This window comes from Phasianus colchicus, unplaced genomic scaffold (assembly GCF_987193195.1).
Source record: "Phasianus colchicus unplaced genomic scaffold, bPhaCol1.hap1.1 HAP1_SCAFFOLD_60, whole genome shotgun sequence".
Taxonomy (NCBI): domain Eukaryota; kingdom Metazoa; phylum Chordata; class Aves; order Galliformes; family Phasianidae; genus Phasianus; species Phasianus colchicus.
The window spans coordinates 223408-241307 of NW_028325236.1; the positions used below are offsets into that span (position 1 = coordinate 223408).

The 17900-nt window shown below is 50.2% G+C and overlaps 2 long non-coding RNA genes across 4 annotated transcripts; one reads left to right on the forward strand and one right to left on the reverse strand.

Moving 5' to 3' along the window:
• Window positions 1–867: 867 nt before the first annotated feature.
• On the forward strand, window positions 868–7842 carry LOC149911670 (uncharacterized). 3 transcript variants are annotated; one of them, XR_016462997.1, is made up of 3 exons: window positions 868–2783; window positions 3078–3235; window positions 6216–7842. It is a non-coding gene; the product is annotated as an uncharacterized LOC149911670 (long non-coding RNA). The 3 variants fall into 3 exon arrangements; XR_016462998.1 differs by lacking the exon at window positions 6216–7842 and adding an exon at window positions 5396–6065; XR_016462999.1 differs by lacking the exon at window positions 6216–7842 and adding an exon at window positions 3546–4428.
• Window positions 7843–12136: 4294 nt separating this feature from the next.
• LOC149911671 (uncharacterized) lies at window positions 12137–17844 on the reverse strand. Its single transcript, XR_016462996.1, has 2 exons — window positions 17180–17844; window positions 12137–15108 (listed from the first exon to the last, which is right to left on the reverse strand). It is a non-coding gene; the product is annotated as an uncharacterized LOC149911671 (long non-coding RNA).
• Between the last annotated feature and the right edge of the window lie 56 nt (window positions 17845–17900).

Here is a 17900-nt window from a genome sequence, read left to right on the forward strand (position 1 = left end):
ACGCGCTGCAATGAGGGAGGGCGCACCGTCGCCACGGCATCAGATGGAAAACGGCGCTTGGAGACTGCAGCTGCGGGGCAGCAGCTCAGCACAGCGCTGCCGATGACTGGAGCCGAGCGAGAAGCGAAGGCGCTGGCCAGACTCCGTGCCGGGCTCGAACGCGCCTCGATCCGCGCGATCGCTCCCTCTCTTCCGGGGCTGCCCGGCTCAGCCAGGAGCCGCTCCCGGACACCGGACGGGTCCCGCCTCTCGCGGTCAGCCGCCGCTTCTCGCAGCCCGGCAGCGCCTCGCCACAACGACCGAGGACGGCTCGGTTCCCCCTCCGAGAACAGCCGGATTCTGACGGGGGACGGACGGGGCCGGCGGCGGTGCCCCCGCGCCGCCTTCCCCCGACCGCGCGGCGTCCCCGAGGGCGGCGGCGGGGCGGCGGAGCGCCGCGGCTCCTCCATCCCGCCGGCGCCATCGGCATCACCATGGCGGCGGCCCCGCGTCCGCAGCCGCCATTGGCGGAGAGCCCGCGTTCGGCCCCGCCTCCTCCGCTCTGCCATTGGTCGGTGCGCCGAACGGGGCGGGCGCTCCGCGCGGGGTCCTTTCTGTCCGCGGGCGCGCCGTCATTGCGACATCACCGCGCGCGTCCCCGTGGCCCCGGCCCCGCTGCCCTCGGCGATGCCTGCCGTCGTGCGCCCGCTCCGCTTCCGGGGCCTCGGCTGCGGCTGCGGGAGGAGGGCGGGGACGTGGGGGGCCTCAGCGAGGCCGGGCCCGCCCCGCCCCGCCCCGCCCCGCCCCGCCCCGCTCCGCGCGGGCCTTGCTGGAGAGCGGCGAGCGCGGGCTGGCGGCCGCCGGCAGGTGGGGGAGCGGGGCGTCCGGGCGGGCGGCGCGGCCCTGCGGTGGCGTGGGGAACCCGCTGGAGACGAGCGGCTCCGGGGCACCTTGGCGTCCCGCTGCAGGCGGCGGTCGCGGTGCCGGCCCGAGGCCGGCGCTGTGCGGGGCGGGGCTGAGCGCGGGGCGATCAGCGGCTGCTGCTGCTCGGCCGGCTTCTCGGCCGCCTGCACAAGGCGCGCTGCTGGCTCGCGTTCAGCCGAGCGTCGGCCCGCAGCTCCGGATCCTTTTCCTCCACGCGGCCTTCCGGCCGCTCTGCCCCAAGCCCGCAGCGATGCCTGGGGTCGTTGTGACCAACGTGCGGGACCCGGAGTGTGGTGGTGTTGAACCTCGTGCCGTTGGCATCAGCCGTCGATCGGCCTGACCGGAGCCCTCTGCAGGGTCTTGGAATCCTTAGGCAGATTATAGGAGGGTGCCGTAGCTGAGGGGCGATGGGAGGCAGGGAGGGGAGCATCCTGCCGTGCCACCGGCAGCCCGGGGACCACGTGCTGTGGGTGCCGGCACGAAGCTCCTCCATCCGTCAGCACGGGAGCTGCGGTTCTGGCTGCAGCGGCAGGAACTCAGCGCAGCCCTGCAGAGAGCGGTCCGGCAGCACGAGAAGAAGATGACGGCCGTGGAGTGCGAGAGCCTCAGCAGCGTCTGCAGCCCGCGAGGAGCTGAGCGGGGCTGGGAAGAGGAAGCTGTGGGAGTCCTGGGGAGGGACGCAGAATAGCAGCGTGAGTGGCACTCGTTCATCACTCTTCTTCCCCCTTACAAGCTCCTCTCTTCCCTTTTTCCTTTGTTCTGCTCAATTTTTTCTCTCCTTCTCTTCTCTCCTCTCCTCTTTGTTGGCAAGAGGGCTTCGAGCTCCCTTGCTGGTGCGGAGAGAGAGGCTCAGACTCCCTTGCTGGTGCAGAAGGAAGGATGAAGGACCTTTACTGAAGATGCTTACAACCTTTTATACCCGTGAAACAGCAACTTACATGTAGGAAGCAGGAGCCTCGTGTGTGTTTACATCTGGCTCAAGTTACTGCTAAGCTTTTTTACTCATTAGTGTAGGGTAATAGGTGGGGTTGAGGGTGGAACAAGGGGTGGTACAAGGAGAGTGGGGATTGGTTCATGGGTTTCCTGGGTGGGTTCGTGGGTTTCCTGGGCGGTCGCGTGTCACGGTATATAAGTGCTTGTTACGCAGCAATAAATTGGCTTTCGGCATAGGAACGCTGGTCGTTCGGTCCGTCCGACTGTCCCCTCGCCAGAGGTCGATGTTGAGCAGCAACAATTATCAAGATAATGACTTTATCCCACATCTCCCCCTTCTCTATTAAGAGAAAAAGAAGCACGGTTCTAAAACAATCCTAAAAGTAGCTAAACTAAAATTAATACACTGAGCAAGGATGGGTTCTGTAGAGTACAAACAGCAGTCCATATTAACCAGTCCCAACGATTCCAATTCTTATGATTCCTTGGTGACACAGTTGACAAAGTGCGTCTTGTTGCTGTGAGTCCAAACCACTGATGAAAGTGCTGTGATCATGTTACAGCAGATGATGAGATGGATGGCCAGACCCCCCAGATTCGCATGAGCACCCACTGGACACCCCAGGACTCCTCTGGGACATCCCCAGACCCTTCTGGATGACTCCAGGACCACTCAGACCCACATGAGAACTCCCTGGGCCCTACCAAAACCCTACTTGGACATTTCCAGATCAGCCCAGGGACTCCTCAGAGCTCTTGGGCCCATAGTGGGAACTTCCAGATCCTTCCATGGTGCCACAGGACCAACCTGGGGACTCCCTGGACACCCCAAGGTCCCTCTGGGATATCTCCAGACTCTTCTGGTTGAGTCCAGAAGAGCCCCCTGGAGCCCCCAAACCTTTCTAGGATGTCTCATGCAGATCCTTCTGCATGATTCCAAGGGGGGGGTAAGAGGGGATAAAGGAGGGTGTGGGTGGGGTGAGAAAGGGGTCAGTGGGACTTTTTTGGGCTGGAAAGGGGGGTTGTGTGGAATCTAGGGGGGGAAGGTGTGAGTGAGTGGGACTGCTGTGGGGTGGAAAGAGGATCTGGTGATGGAGAGAGGGGTGGAATGGGGAAACTAGGGAGTTGTGGGGAGCTTCTATAGTAAAGGAAGTCTAGGGGCAGAGAGTGGGGGATGGGGGGGAAAGCAGAGGTTCTGACACAGTGCCTGTTCAACAGCTCCCCTTTGTGTCCCTTCCCAGGGAGAAACCACACTGCCTGAATGACACTGGGCACACAGCTTCCTTCTTAGCTTGATATCAAGACACCTTGCTGACACAGATCTTCTGTAAGAGACGCAAAGTTAGTTTGGAAATCCATGAGCTTCTCTAAGGCCATGCGTTACATCGAAGATCTAAAGGTAATCAAAGAATCATAGAATAGCCTGGGTTGAAAAGGACCACAGTGACCATCTAGTTTCAACCCCCTGCTATGTGCAGGGACACCGTCCACCAGACCAGGCTGCCCTGAGCCACATCCAGCCTGGCCTCGAATGCCCCAAAGGATGGGGCATCCACGTCCTCTATGGGCTACCTTTTAAAATGCCTCACCACCGTCTGAATGCAAAACTTCCCCCTGATATCTAAACTAAATCTCCCCTGTCTCAATTTAAAACCATTCCCCATTATCCTGTCATTATCCACCCTCGTAAACATCTGTTCCCCCTCCAGTTTAAACGTTTCCTTCAAGGCCTGGGAGGTCTCCCGGAGCCTTCTCTTCTCCAAGCTGAACAAGCCCCGGTCCCTCGTTGCACCAAGAATGCCTCGGCGGCTGCATTTCCCTCGTCCCCCACCAGGGGGCGCTGCTCCCCATCCAGCTCAGCACGCACCCTGCGCTCACTTCCAGGGGGCGTTCTCAGCAGCGTGCGCCCTTTGCACCGGGCAGCCCGGGCTGCGCTTTACTGACGTGCTGCTCGGCCGCGTTCACAACGTGTGCTCCAGTCAGCCCGCAGGCTGTCGGCTTTTCAGCGTCTATTACACAGCCCAGTGCCGGAGCTGGTGTGCGCTAAAGGCACCTGCAGCTGCCGGGACAGCCTGAAGAAAAGCCTCGGGAGGGGTTTGCACGACCCCAGGTGAGCCGTCAGCCCGGCGCTAAGCGCACAGAAGGGAACGCTGGAAGGGCCGCTAGAGGCAGATGTTGCCTGCTGGGTCCCCGAAGGGAAACTGCGGGCTGCCGGGGAGAGAGAGGGGAGTGGAAATTCCCCCGTTGGAGGCTTCCCATTCAGACACTCCAAAGGAGGAGTTGAAAGCTGCCATCAATCCATGCGTGCAGAGCTGTGGAGCGGGATCATCTCGTGTCTGCCGTGGCCCAGAGGGAGAAACGCACTCCCGGCTGGGCTGCGTTACACAGAGCCAACCGGGCAGCAGAGCACGCTGAGCTCCTCTGCTCACTTCCTCACTGTCCCAGCTCCAACCCCTTCCTGTGCCTCTCGGAGCCCAAGCCGGGCTGCAACACGCCTGGGAACCGCTGCTCCCCTCGTTGCAGCCCGTCTGGCCCAGCAAACCTGCCGTGCTGGGCAGGAGCTGGAGCCGGGACCGGGCTCCCGCCTGGGCTACAGCAGCGCCGGTTCCGCCCCGCCTGGTGCCGCTCCCCGCTGCCCTCCCGCCGCTGCTGGCAGGGGGCAGGAAGCGTGCGCTCCTCTGCACGAGGCACGAAGGGCTCCTACCTTGGGTGCGGAGCAGGCTGCTCCCACCTCTGGTGCAGGCAACCGGGCTCCTGGGAGTCGCTCCTGGGAGAGCAGGGGATGCCGAGTGCCCGCAGCCCGGAGCTGGCCGCAGGACGGCCTTGCTGCACCTCCTGCCGCCGCGGTGCTGCCCGGATGGCTTCCAGCCAGGCTCTGGCCGCTTCGGCACAGCCTCAGGTGCCGGGCAGCAATTCCCACAGCGAGCACGCCCCGAGCCGGCTGCCAGGCCGTGGGCAGTTTCACAGCTCGTTCTCGTGGCACATCTGCAGCCGTGGGAGAGAGGGGAGGATGGGGGCTGTGTTTTGTCACGCTAATGAAGCGTCGCTCTCTGCTCCGTCCCTTTGCTGCCTTTGCTGGGGACATTCGCACATCCTTGGGGTCGCACATCCCCACGTTGCTGTCCTGGCGCTCCTTTAACTCCTCTCACCCGTGAGCAGGTCCCAGCTGGAGGCAATCTCCGGCTGCCCTGCTCTCGAGGGCAGCATCTCCCTGCAGCTGGCTCACTTCCTCACTGAGCGCTGCCCATGGCACTCATGGCACGTTTCTCCTCACTGAGCGAGTGACTTCTACTGCTAACAACTTCCTATCCTGCTTTCTCAATTCGGTCTTCTCTGCAAGGCATGAGCATGGTTAAGCTCTCTGTGTACGAGGGCCAGCTCTGCTGTTCACTTATGTAGATCTACTGACTTTAAGGTCACCCAGAAGGAACCGCCCTCGGGGTAACCGGGGGTTTGTGTCCGGAGAAGACTGCTTCCTTTTCTATTGCATTTTCTGTGGGGCAAAAGTGGGCTCCAAGTTTCACTTGGCAATGTTTAAACTCTACACATCTTTCTGCAGGGGATGTTCCTCTGAACTTTGCCGTGATCACAGCCGCATCTCATCTCTTTCCTTTGTGCTGGTAACCCAGCTGCACGCATGAGCAAAATTATTTCCTCCGCTCACATCAAAGTCTTCTAGAAAGCAATGGTTTTGTAACAAAAGGGCCAGTATCCCTATGGCAGAGGAGGTTAACACATCCTCTTCTGACTCTGCTCTTGAGAAGAAAAACAAAAATAATAAAAAAACAAACAAACAAACAAACAAACAAAAAAATAAGGAAGCTAACAAAGAAGCCCACCCTAGTCTAGTCTGGGACATGGTTCACCAGATTCTTCCAAGTGTTCTCACTTCTGTCTCACTCAAGGCTAAACAGAACTTCCATATGTGTGGAAGAACACAGATCATGGCCTGAACAGGATGACTTGTGGAAAATCAAACTCCATAACCACAAAGTGGTTATAAAGCAGGTATATTTTGAGTTACAGCACTGCACACACCCGCTGGGTACTGAGGGAGTAACCTCTCCTAACATGCACACCGTAAAAGGACAGTTTAAGGATATTTACAGAGACAAGTTACACATATGCAAGAATAGGAGAGGATATTACGATTGATTCTAAGGAAGGAGGCGTAGATTATTCTGATATTACCCTTAGTATAGGAGGAGATATTCACTGGTTCCAAGAAGTTATAATATTCTCCACCCCAACTGCTGAGTTACTGTGGCTTGCAGCTCTTATTCCTTGCTGTAGTGGCACAGCAAGGAACCAGTAAGTGAGCACGAGTGCCTGGAGCGGTGCGAGAGATGCGTTCCTCGGCTCACCTCTCCCTTCTCCAGGCTGCTGCTAGGAAGGGTGAGTCAACCCCCGTCTGACGTCCCCCCCGAAGCGTCTGCGTGTGGGAATGTAAGAAAAAACTGCACGGAGCAGCAGCTGCGGAGCAAGATAAGCGGCATGAGAACCAAGGACACCAGAAGAAAGAACATCTCACAGCTCTGATTGGCTAAGCACCTGTGTGAACGGTTGAGGAGTGTTTTGCAGAATGCTCTGTTAACATGTATAAATAGAGTAGTGCTTAACAATAAAGCAGACTAATAGCCTTTAACCACATTGGTGTGCTGTTATGTCTCTAGCGCGTCCTGAGAGTCCTGAGACTTCCCCACATTTGGCGCCCGAACAGGGACCCTTCGTGGGACGATTCGGGGAAGTGGACAACGGCAGGACGGTCGCAACAGAGGTTGGCACCGTGTTGCGGTAGCTGGGTTAGGCGCCAACGTAAGTGCTGCGGTTAGCTGGAAGCGGGGTCGCGACCCACCCTCTGTATCCACGATGGAGTGGGAAGCTGCGGAGAAACTGCCGTTAAATATTCTCTCTAAGAGAGGGGAGCAGTCATCTCCTAAAGGCATGGCCGAGACCCTGGTGCACTGGGCTCGGAAGAAGGGACATTTGTCAGAAGTGGCGCTGATATTCAGCGTCGACAAATGGTGTGATATTGGGGACTGCATGTGGGAATCAGTCATTAATGGTGGAAAGGAAGAAAAACTATTGCGGCCCCTTGACCCCTTGTGGAGGTCTGTTATTAACTCTTTGAAAGCTATGCGAGCCGCGCAACAGGCAGCCGCTGCAGCTATGCAGGCACTGGCCGGTACAACAACTAATTTGGCTTCAGAGTTTGACGTGCCTGTTCGGGGTATCACACACCCTGTGTGTTCCTCGGCGGGTCAAGTAAAAGCATTGTTAGGGGCTGCAGCTCCTGATCTTTCAAATGACACTGCTACTGAGTCATCTGCAGTAGTGCAGCAGGAAAAAAGGACTGTATCTGACATCACCCCTGATGGACACTGCCAGGAGCAGCCTCCTGCAGAATCAGAGAGCGTCGGTGAGGGTGAGGGATTAGAAAAACTGGATTGCAAGGTTAAAATATTAACAGAGCGATTATGTAATCTGGAAATCTGTATGTGGCAAAAAAAAGATACGGGGCCTGACCGAGGCTCTCAACTAGTGCCTTCTACGGGTCCTGACCTACCGACAGTGCCTTTTGCTCCACCGACTCATCCGGCAGCGCCGCCCGACTGAACTACGGAGAGCTCGTTTCACGCGCGCCCGCACCGTTCTGCGGGACAGGGGCTGAGCGGTCGGGATCTGTGCGGAGTTCATCACTGGTGAGGGAGCAGCCGGTAAATCTTGCAGCGTTACAGTTAGTTGACGTTTCAGAATCAGCCTGTAGTTACCTTAGCATTGGTTACTTTTCTCAAATGGTAAAGCAAAAATGTTCCTGAATTTCCGAAAACTGGATTCTCTTTCTATGGAGAGTTTTGGGGCAGGGTTGGCGCAAAGCTCCGGGAGGTTTTTGTTACTATGACAGCACGGCTGCTAAACTTTTATCTGTTTGGAACCAAATAATGGAAGGGCTTAAACAAATTCGACAAGGAAGAATTTCTTCCGATTATTCCCCATCGCCCTCCCTCCCACCCCCGTCGCTACCCCTCGGTGCAGAAAGCAGCCCTGGTCCGCATTCCGCATTCGGTCCGCAGCTCCGACCCCACCCCTGACCGCGGGGAAAAGAAATCGCGACTCCCTCCCTTCCCTCACCCCCCCACCCCCCATCGCTGCTGCCCTCGGCTCCGTCCCTGGCGCTCATCTCGCTCCCACCCTCCGCCCCACCCCCGTTGCTCGGGGTGACGCTGCTTTCCTCTACCCCGCCTACGTTCCCTCACGCTGCGTCTCTGCAGCCTGCGTGTAACTTAGAGCCAATAACGGACCTGCTTATATTTCTAAAGGCATTCGAACTTCCCTCCAAGAATAGGGTGTTAGATATATTACAGGCATTCCTCATTCTCCCACTGGACAAGCTATCATTCATCATACTCATCTAACATTGAAATCCATTCTTAATAAACAAAAAAGGGGAATATGGGAGACACACCACAAGAAAGACTGTAAGTGTTTTGCTTTCTCTGTGCCATCTGTCAATAAAGTGGAGCCAGCCTCTCGGTATCAATGGGTTGTACTGCCTCAAGGCATGAAGAATTCTCCAATTATGTGTCAGATATTCGTAGCCACACCTTGCAACCTATTTGTAAAGCAAACCCTCATATGATTATTTATTATTACATGGATGGCATACTGTGCTGTTCAGGAACAGCCTTTTGATAATAGCTGGGAAATGCAATTAATCTCCCATCTCTCTCAATTTGGCCTTACAGTGGCACCGGAGAAAGTGAAACGCACCTTTCCTATGTTAAATTTGGGTTGGAAATTATCAGATGCTATGATATGCCCTCAGACTGTAGAATTGAAAATTGACATTTCCACACTCACTGACTTACAAACTCTTTTAGGTCGCTTACAATGGCTACGGCCAACGGTTGGCATTTCCAATGTTCAATTAGAACTGTTGTTGTCAAGAGGGAGATGTGCTAATGATGCTATCCTATTGACGCCTGAGGCTAAGCAGGCTCTAATTCAGATTACCCCCCAAATTCAATCAGCAGCTAGCTATTGTCAGTCCTTACATCACAACATCTCCCTTGTCTTGTATGTCCAGGAGAAGCATGCTGTCGCAGTCATTTGTCAATGAAAACAAAAACAAACAAACAAACAAACAAACAAACCCACACTTCTCCTCAAAACAGGCCTACTAAGCAATCTTCTACTTCTCCTTCTGTGTTTTTGTTTTTTTTTGCTGAAATGGCTGTTTCCCCCTGCTCAGCCTCGGTCGTCCTTGATGACTCGTATCAATATAGTAGCTGAACTGAGGCAGAGAGAGAGTTCTCTGCATAGCGGGGCAAGAACCTGACGATATTAGTTTACCTTTTACCTTGCTGTGGGCAGAGTGGGCGTACTGTCACTCCCTCTCCTTACAGTTTGCTTCAGAAGGGTACCCTGGTCATTTTCATTTAGAACGCCCTGATCAGCGAGTAGCGTTGTTTCTGGAAAAAAACTGACTGGATTGGAATACCTCGGTATTCGAAATGATCGGTGGATGGTCGCACAGTATATACTGACACTGGATGCTGGAGCCACAAAGCTGTCTGTGTGTGGTGGGACAATAGCTGGAAGCATCAGTTTGTGCCAATGGAGCTGCAAGACAGTTTACAAACTATGGAACTAAAAGCAGTTTTATGGGCCTTTACTGCGTGGCCAAATGAACCTCTAAATGTTGTAACTGATTCCCTCTACGCGGCTGGCATATGTCAAAGAATTGAGGATGCCCACATTAGAGACAACAAGAATGTGTGCCTTATCTCTCTGTTTTTACGTCTTAAACACACATTACGGCGAAGAAAGGAACCATATTGTGTCATCCACATTCGCAGTCACCTAAACACTGTTGGTTTAGGGCAGGGTAATGCTGTTTGCTGATAAATTGGTTGTTGTAACTCCTGTTAATCTGTTCGATGCTGCTCGTATCTCTCATGAGATGTTTCATCAAAATGCCCGTGGTTTACATAGACAGTTTAATATTGGTGTGAATGATGCAAGGTTGATAGTTCAAACATGTCCACAGTGCAGTTACCATAACAGTGGCCTTGGGCTGGGGACTAATCCCCGAGGATTGAAAGCATTGGAACTGTGGCAAACGGATGTCACCCATATTGCAGAGTTTTGGTTGATTGCGATGTGTTCATGTTGCTATCGACACTTACTGGATTTATATGGGTTTCTCCCTTAGCGGGTGAATCTGCTAGATACGTCATTAAACACTGGATTGCATGTCTTGCTATCTTGGGAGTTCCAAAACAAATTAAAATGGATAATGGGCCAACCTAAAAGTTGCAGTCAGTACAGTCCTTTTTGCAAAAGTGGGGAGTTCAACATAAGTTCGGGATCCCACATGCTCCTCCAGGTCAGGCTATTATAGAGCGCACACATGCTACACTAAAAACACAACTAAACCGAATGAGCGATACACGTGATGTGCCAGATCGCCTCATGAGCGTTCTTTTCTCCCTTAACTTCCCTTTTGTAGGAGGAGGCTCATATAGCTCATACATGCTATAACTGTGCATCATTCAGGCACTAGTATGAGAATGCTATCTGAGACTGCAAAAGTATCTTACAAAGATCCACTGACTGGAGATTGGAAGGGCCCAAGTACTACCATACTTGTAGAAAGAGGTTATTTTTGCCTTTTCACAGATGATGGCCCTATTTGGATTCCTGCTCGCAGTGTTTGCCCTTGGTGCAGAAGCACTACCTGAACCGCACCAAATCAACTCGTGGCAAAATATGTGGGTCACCTGGACTAAATCAACAGGCTGGACCAACTTCTGTTTAATACTTGCTTCTGCCACTGATCCCTTCCAAACTTGTTTTATAGGGATGTTGTTTCTCAATGATTCTGACTTTTCTGCTTACTCCACAGGTAGTTGCAATGTACTGGATACTCCAGATGATTGTTCTTTTTTAAACTTCTTAGGAGTCTCAATACCACAATACCCTGGGACTCACAGGAGTTAAATCTTCTTGGAACTCAAAAGGTCGGTAACACATCTAAGGGATGAAAGAAAACATGTTTTATGTTTGGAAATACCAGGAAATGTTTTTGGGGGTCCATGTTACATTGGTAAATTCACTATATTTTCTCTCACTTTCCAGGACATGCGTGATATCCACTCTAAACATAGCGCACGGGTAGCATTTAGCTGTCCTTATACCAGGAGCTGTTGCTAGGAATAGGCATTATAACCATAAGTATAGTTATCTGTATTGTAAAATGCTTACTTAACAAACTGTCCACTACTGTCTTGCTTGCGCAAAAGGAAGAAGGGGGAATGGTTGTGCGTACTGCCATTGCAGCTCACGGAACCCACAAAAAGAACGGTGTCAGGATGCGAAATGATGAGAAAGACTGAAACCAGGCTTGAAACGACCATGAACTCATAGTGATTGGGATTGTGTGCTTCTTATTATTTGGTTTTGCTTTGTAACTTGTTGTATTGCAATAGATTGAATGTGAATTAACAGGATTTAATGTTACTAATGCTGAAATCTATGGAGATAGCTATTTTAATGTATTAGTAGCGCTAAGACAAAACCTGGAAAGGAATCCCAAGCAAAGGGATGACCTTATATTATAGAATGATTAACTCTCTTTCATCCCACTATTCAGGAATTTAAAATATGATCATGCAGCACCTGAGACAAAGGCACACGCTAAGAGAGTTAACCTTGATAGTTTATTCTGCAAGCAGATGTTCCATTTGGCCTCTGTATCACGCACTGGCCATGCGGATGCAGTGTACAAATGGAAAATACTCTTTGGACCCTGAGAAGAACAAAAGAAAGAGAGAATCTGTGGTGGGTGAGAGAGGAAAAGTGCACCTTGAAGCAGGGGACGCCCTGCTGGCACTGCCTATCGCATTCACCACCCTTTTTCTGCAGGTTGTTGTTTCTTGAGGGTCAGTAAGTAATAATGCCCCTAGTTCTATCTGGCATGCAAAGTTCCTCAACTATTAATTTTCTATTAGCCCAAAGGCACAATCATGAGCACTCTAAAAGCATCTGTTGTACAAATCTTAGTGATTTTTCAAAATCAATACATCAGAATATATAAAAGTTGAAGACTTCTTTCAAAGCAGTTAGAGATTAGCACAGAATGGGGCCCTTGGGGATTTATTTCCAGGTTGCAGAAAGTTGGGCTGCAGACCAAACACGTGTTTGTTCTTTTTAGTAGGTTAACAGTATTTCTTGTCATGGTGTTATGTTTGCCTTGTTTCCTTTCTCACACTTATAGTATTGTCAATGGAGGCCTTGATTGAGTTATAATGATTGTATTATTAATATAATTAGTGTTATTATTTTATAGTATGGTAGAAGTTTGCTAATAAACAAAAAAGGGGGAAATGTGGGAACGTAAGAAAAAACTGCATGGAGCAGCAGCTGCGGAGCAAGATAAGTGGCGTGAGAACCAAGGACACCTTCAGAAGAAGAAAGAACATCTCACAGCTCTGACTGGCTAAGCACCTGTGTGAACGGTTGAGGAGTGTTTTGCAGAATGCTTTGTTAACATGTATAAATAGAGTAGTGCTTAACAATAAAGCAGACTAATAGCCTTTAACCACATTGGTGTGCTGTTATGTCTCTAGCGCGTCCTGAGAGTCCAGAGACTTCCCCACATCTGCGTCACTTTTTCTGCTCTACACCTCCTTACCTAGTACATAATTCCGAAACAATTCTAAAGAAATAGTCCCACATCAATTCCCCCCTTTTCTACAATCTAGCAATTGTCACGTCGCTAGATGACACCATTCTCACCTCAGGATTTATGAAAAACGCCCCGCTTTCCATCTTCTAGTGTATCTTATGCTGTTTCCATTAAACATACTCAAGAAACAATGTAACAACACATACGAATATTCCAAGAAAGAGTAAGACTACACAAGCCTTGAAGAGTTGCTTTAGCCAGGCAAAGCTCCGTAACCAACTGGTTAATCTGCTCCACAGTTCTGTAAATCCAAATGAGGTGTTATCCAAAATAACTTGGTGGATCACCTGAATTTATTCCCATAGTTTAGTGTGCACATCTGTTTCTTTTCTTTGAGTTTCATCAGTTTTGATTGATTATAGCGTACACCCCTCCTTCTTTGGCCGTCAGGAGATCAAGAGCCATTCCTTTCTGCAATACTACTTGACTAAGAGAGGATACCTCTGTCTGCAATCCAAGTATAGCATCCATAGTTGAGTTCTTGATTTCCCTAATGTAGCTGCTATACTGATAATTGCCTTTTCTGATTCACTTACTCCTAGTCTAGGAATAAACCATCCAATAAAACTACGGAACCCAGAGGGCCTGTCTATATGGGGGTTATTACCTGCTTCACCCTTTTCCAAGAGGTTCTCAGTATCCCTGGAGGAGGCGCTGTTCCATTGAAGCACTAAGTATCCTCCTCATAATGTCCTTTCTAGTTCTCAGGAAGGGTCTCACATTGAGGCCTGTCTATAGTTGTATACTGAATTTAGGTCCTTTTTCCTATTGTCGTGATTTTATTTGCACACCTACGCCTACTTCCTGCTCCACCCATAGTGTCCAATTGGTGGAGGGAATCCCACACTGAGGGATTTCCATTCGTCCATCTCTTGGTAAGGCTGTACGTATCCAACAATCAGTGAGCTTTAGGCTAACCGCTAGTGATATTTGAATAGGTGATTTCACACCAGGCTAAAGCAAGTGCAATCTATAAACACATTCTAAACTTACTGTCTCTTAATCCTTAGCTCCAATGGTCCAGTCTTCTTAATATTCCACTGGGGTTGAGATGTCTTCTTAACTCACGTGTAGCTCCACAAGCTTGCTCTTTCACCTTGATCGCTGTATATGATATGATATGATATGTTCTGGAACCCCAAATCCTGGAATTATCTCTTGTAACAGTACTTTAGTTACTCCCTGCACCCTGTTGGTCCTGCAAGGGAAAAGCCTATGGCCAACCTGAAGAGGTGTCTGTTAATACCAGCATATACTTATACCCCCCTTTTCTTGGGAGTTCAGGGAAATCAATTCACCATTGTTGCCCAGGATAAATTCCCTTCCCTGTTTGTCCCAGGGCACCCTGGGGCCTGTTCTAGGATTACTCTGTAAACAGATCTCACATTGCTGTGTTACCTGCTTAGTGGTGGTGTATAAATTCCAAGCCACAACCCGTTGGCTCAAGTATTTATACAGGGTCTCGGTTCCCCAGTGAGTTTTCCTGTGCTCAGCCATGATTATGGCCCATAATAGGGAGGTGGGAACTATTATCTTGTTTTGAAGCCTGCACCTCTGTGTCCTCTGTTTCTGAATGCTCTCCAAGCCCCCTCGATTAGTTTATCCAGGTCCTGTATTTTGCTTCCTTTACTCTGTGCATCGCCGGGAGAAAAGAAGGACATTCTTGCTCTGATTAGCAAAAGACCTTGGGAGATGTAAACAAGTTCAGCAGAATGAAGGGAGAAAGCCGAAAGATTGTAACTATCTGTGCCAGACCGAGCCTCTCGACGTGATCACGAGGCGTCCAGCTTGTGCACCTGGCACGGGAGTGAGCAGATGCTATCAAGGTCAAGCTGACCAGTGGCAAACCTGAGGTGGCTGACAGAGGTGAGTGGCCTGTGTGCCACGGGATGGCACAAGAGGGACGAGCCCAGCTCTAGTGCCATCTCCTTCAGGGCAGGATGGAAGATCCAGCACTGCCGCATGCAGCAGGAGGGTCACAATTCATAAGACACTTGACCAAGAGCATATTGTTCAAGTTCACTGTACACAATAAAAGTTTTTGTTCTGCACGAACAACAGAGTCTGTGTCTAATTGCCACAGGTAAACCTTAGTCTGCTTTGCCCTCCTCAACCTGAATGAGGACCTCTGGATAGGATTTAAAAAGGGCATAGAGAGTTTTTACCAGTATTCCATAGTTGTATATCCATATGCAACACCACCTTGTCATCCCTAGGAAAGTCCGGAGCGCCTTTGCTGCTTGAGGTTCCACAGTCTGGCAAATCGCTTCCTTCCTTGTTGTTCTCTAGGGTTTGGAATCCAGCAGCAATTTCGTAACCCAAGGTTACTTGTGGCCACGCCATCTGGGCTTTCTGTGGAGAAACTCAATAGCCATCAAGTCCGAGAAAGTTTAGCAGACTAATTGTCCTTGCTATGCATACCTCCTTTGTTGTGGTAGCTATCAGAAGGCCATCCATGTGCTGTGACAGGGTTCCTTGTCCTGGGGCCGTACCCATTGCTCCAGTCTTTGGCAAGTTGGTTCCTGAAAAGAGTGGGACTTTTGTTTGTTTGTTTGTTTTAACCTCTGGAAAAGTGCTGTGCATGTAAGTTGTGTTGCTCTTCCTGAATCAGGATTCTCCCACTCAAAGGTAAACATGAGCTGATTCTCTGGACTCAATGGTGGACAAAAATGGCATCTTCTAGGTCCAGAACAGCAAACCATGCCAATTCACCTGATAATTTTGAAAGCAGCGTGTATGGGTATGCTACCAATGGGTATAAATCCTACACTATTCTATTGATGGCCCTTAAATCTTGTGCTCACACTCCAGTAACAACCCGAATTTCTGAAAACTGTCAATTATTGGCTGGATTCCTTTCCCATCTCCGAATTTGAGGGGGTACAGTTTAATCCAAACCAGCCGAGCTCCCTGCTTTATTCCGATTGCTAGTGGTGCTGCATTCTTAGCTCTTCCTGGGGTCTCTACTACCCACACCCCAGGATAGACTTGATCACTTCCTTTGTCTGGGATCCTGGTCCCAGCAGGGGTAGTGATCAATGCTAAACTAAGCACCTCCATTAACTGTTCTTCTTGTACCTTACATTCCAATTTTCCTTTCAACTTGATTTCAAGATTCCAGTTGTTCTAATAAATCTCGCCCTAGTAAAGGCTTTGGTGAATTTGGCACCTACAAACATTTGTGTATCCCTACCTGTTCACCTACACTAAGTTAAGGGTTAAGAAAGTAAACTTCCTCACTTTTGCCAGTGTCTTCCCTTACGGTTACAAATTCACCACTCACTGGAGTATTTAACACCCAATTAGATGCTCCAGTTACTACAAATTCCACACTTTGCTGCAATTCCTTCCTCAGCTTAATCTTCTCTACCCTTGACTGTTACTGCATCTGTTACCAAATCCAGCACCTCTTTTTGCACTAACTGCTTTCCCGTTCAACGGGGGCAGAACCCTCCTGGGCTCTTCCAGCTCTCCCCCTTCAGCTCTTCCTGAAGAGATCTCTGGGTCCTAGAGCCCTGCTCTCAGCTCCTCCCTTCCTAAGGCTTCCTGTGCTAACACTGGGATATCAAGTTTCCCAGGTCTCTGCAGATGAAGGCTATTTGTTCCCAGCATCTCATCTCCTGACTTCGCAAAAACAATATTAACTGCTAAATGGTCATCGCCTTCCAACCACCACTGATTACAATTTTTAATTAAAGTTTTCTTGCTCACGGGGCCCCCAGGCTCTCCAGCAATATCTCAGGTGGAATTTGCCTGGGAACTTCCTTTCCCTGTGTTCCTCCATACTTAATTTCATTGATTCTTTATTGTTCCCCAAAGTCCACACCTTATAGCTCGTAAGTTACTGTGACCAAATACATACTCCTCTTTAAACCCCAGTCCACAACGCCAACCAAAATGCCAGTTTCCTCTATTCCACTGTAATTCCTGGGCAGTACTACAGGTCAAGGCTCTGATAACAAATACAGGGTTAAACAAATATCCAACTAAACTCGATTCCCACGTTCACACCACTCACACCTTGGATCCAAAGGTTAGCATTCACACTAGATAGCAGCCGCTTATAAAGTCTCGTTGCTGGGTAATGGAGTCTGCCTACTTCCCCAGGGCACAGGAACACCAAATTCCCTGGGCACGAGCTATAACCAATGTCTCCCAGCAACAAGAGCACTTGTGTTGTAAATGGAATTCCACAAGCAATAATTTTATAACAGAAACACTTATCAATCACAAAGATAACAACAATGAAAAACCAGTTTGGACATTTACTCGTTACATGATCCTACCAGGCCCCTTCCTGGCAGCTAACTGCAAATGCCCCCCAGCGCATTTTTGTTGCGATGATTTCTCCAAAGTATTACAAAGCTTACATTCCCGAGCGCATTATAGCCTCAATCTCAGGGTGCCTTGCAAGATTTCACCTCAGAGATAACTCCCCAAGTGGGACCCTGCTCTCAAGGGTTGTGCTCCCACACCGATCTGCATCACACAGCCTATAGCTGTGGATCCACCCTCTGGGGGAGCACCCTCGCTCCTTCACCCAAATGGAGGACATCTCCTTAAGACATACGGGTCCCTGTACCTGTAATGTACCTGGTCCATACCAGGGCTCTTTCTCTGCCCCACAGTGGATGATGTGTGGGCCTCTCTCCTCCTCAAAATTAAGACACTTGCACTTATGCCTTTGCAGGACAGATCTTTCCAGGTACAATCCCTTCCTGGTTTTGTGCAATTATCACCAGCCTCTGTTTTCAAAAGACAGGTGCCTGTGACAGATAGGTGAATATCTCCAGGAACCAAACTGAAACAATAGAAGCTAGGCACTTAATAAAAAATAATCCCTCACAAAGCCCACCTAAATTGTTCAGTATCTAAATATTTTTACAAATCTGGGTCATGGATCCCTAAGTTCATTTGGGGAGATGCCTATGTGGTCATCCTCACAGCGGTATGAGTCCCTTTTTAAAGCCGGTGGGGCAGGAAGCCTCCTCTGCATCTCCCAGCATCCCTGGCCTTTGGTTACTACTAAAAGGTTTCTCTTTAGCTCCTGTTTCATCTTCCATCATCACAAAACAGCTGCTGTAAGGTCTTCTTCCCATTTGGCCTCTGACTAATCACATCTATCCTGATGTCTGATAGAGAGAATGCCTCTTTGCGGTCTAATGGGAGCGGTGAGGGATTCAACAAAGGACCTTCCTTCCACTTTTAGAAAGAACTTTCATCAAAACGTAACTAAGCTAAGAAAACAGCTGAGAACTGCTTACCATCTCCTTCAATCACATGACTGCAGGGGAAACAGCTGAAGAGGAAGGAG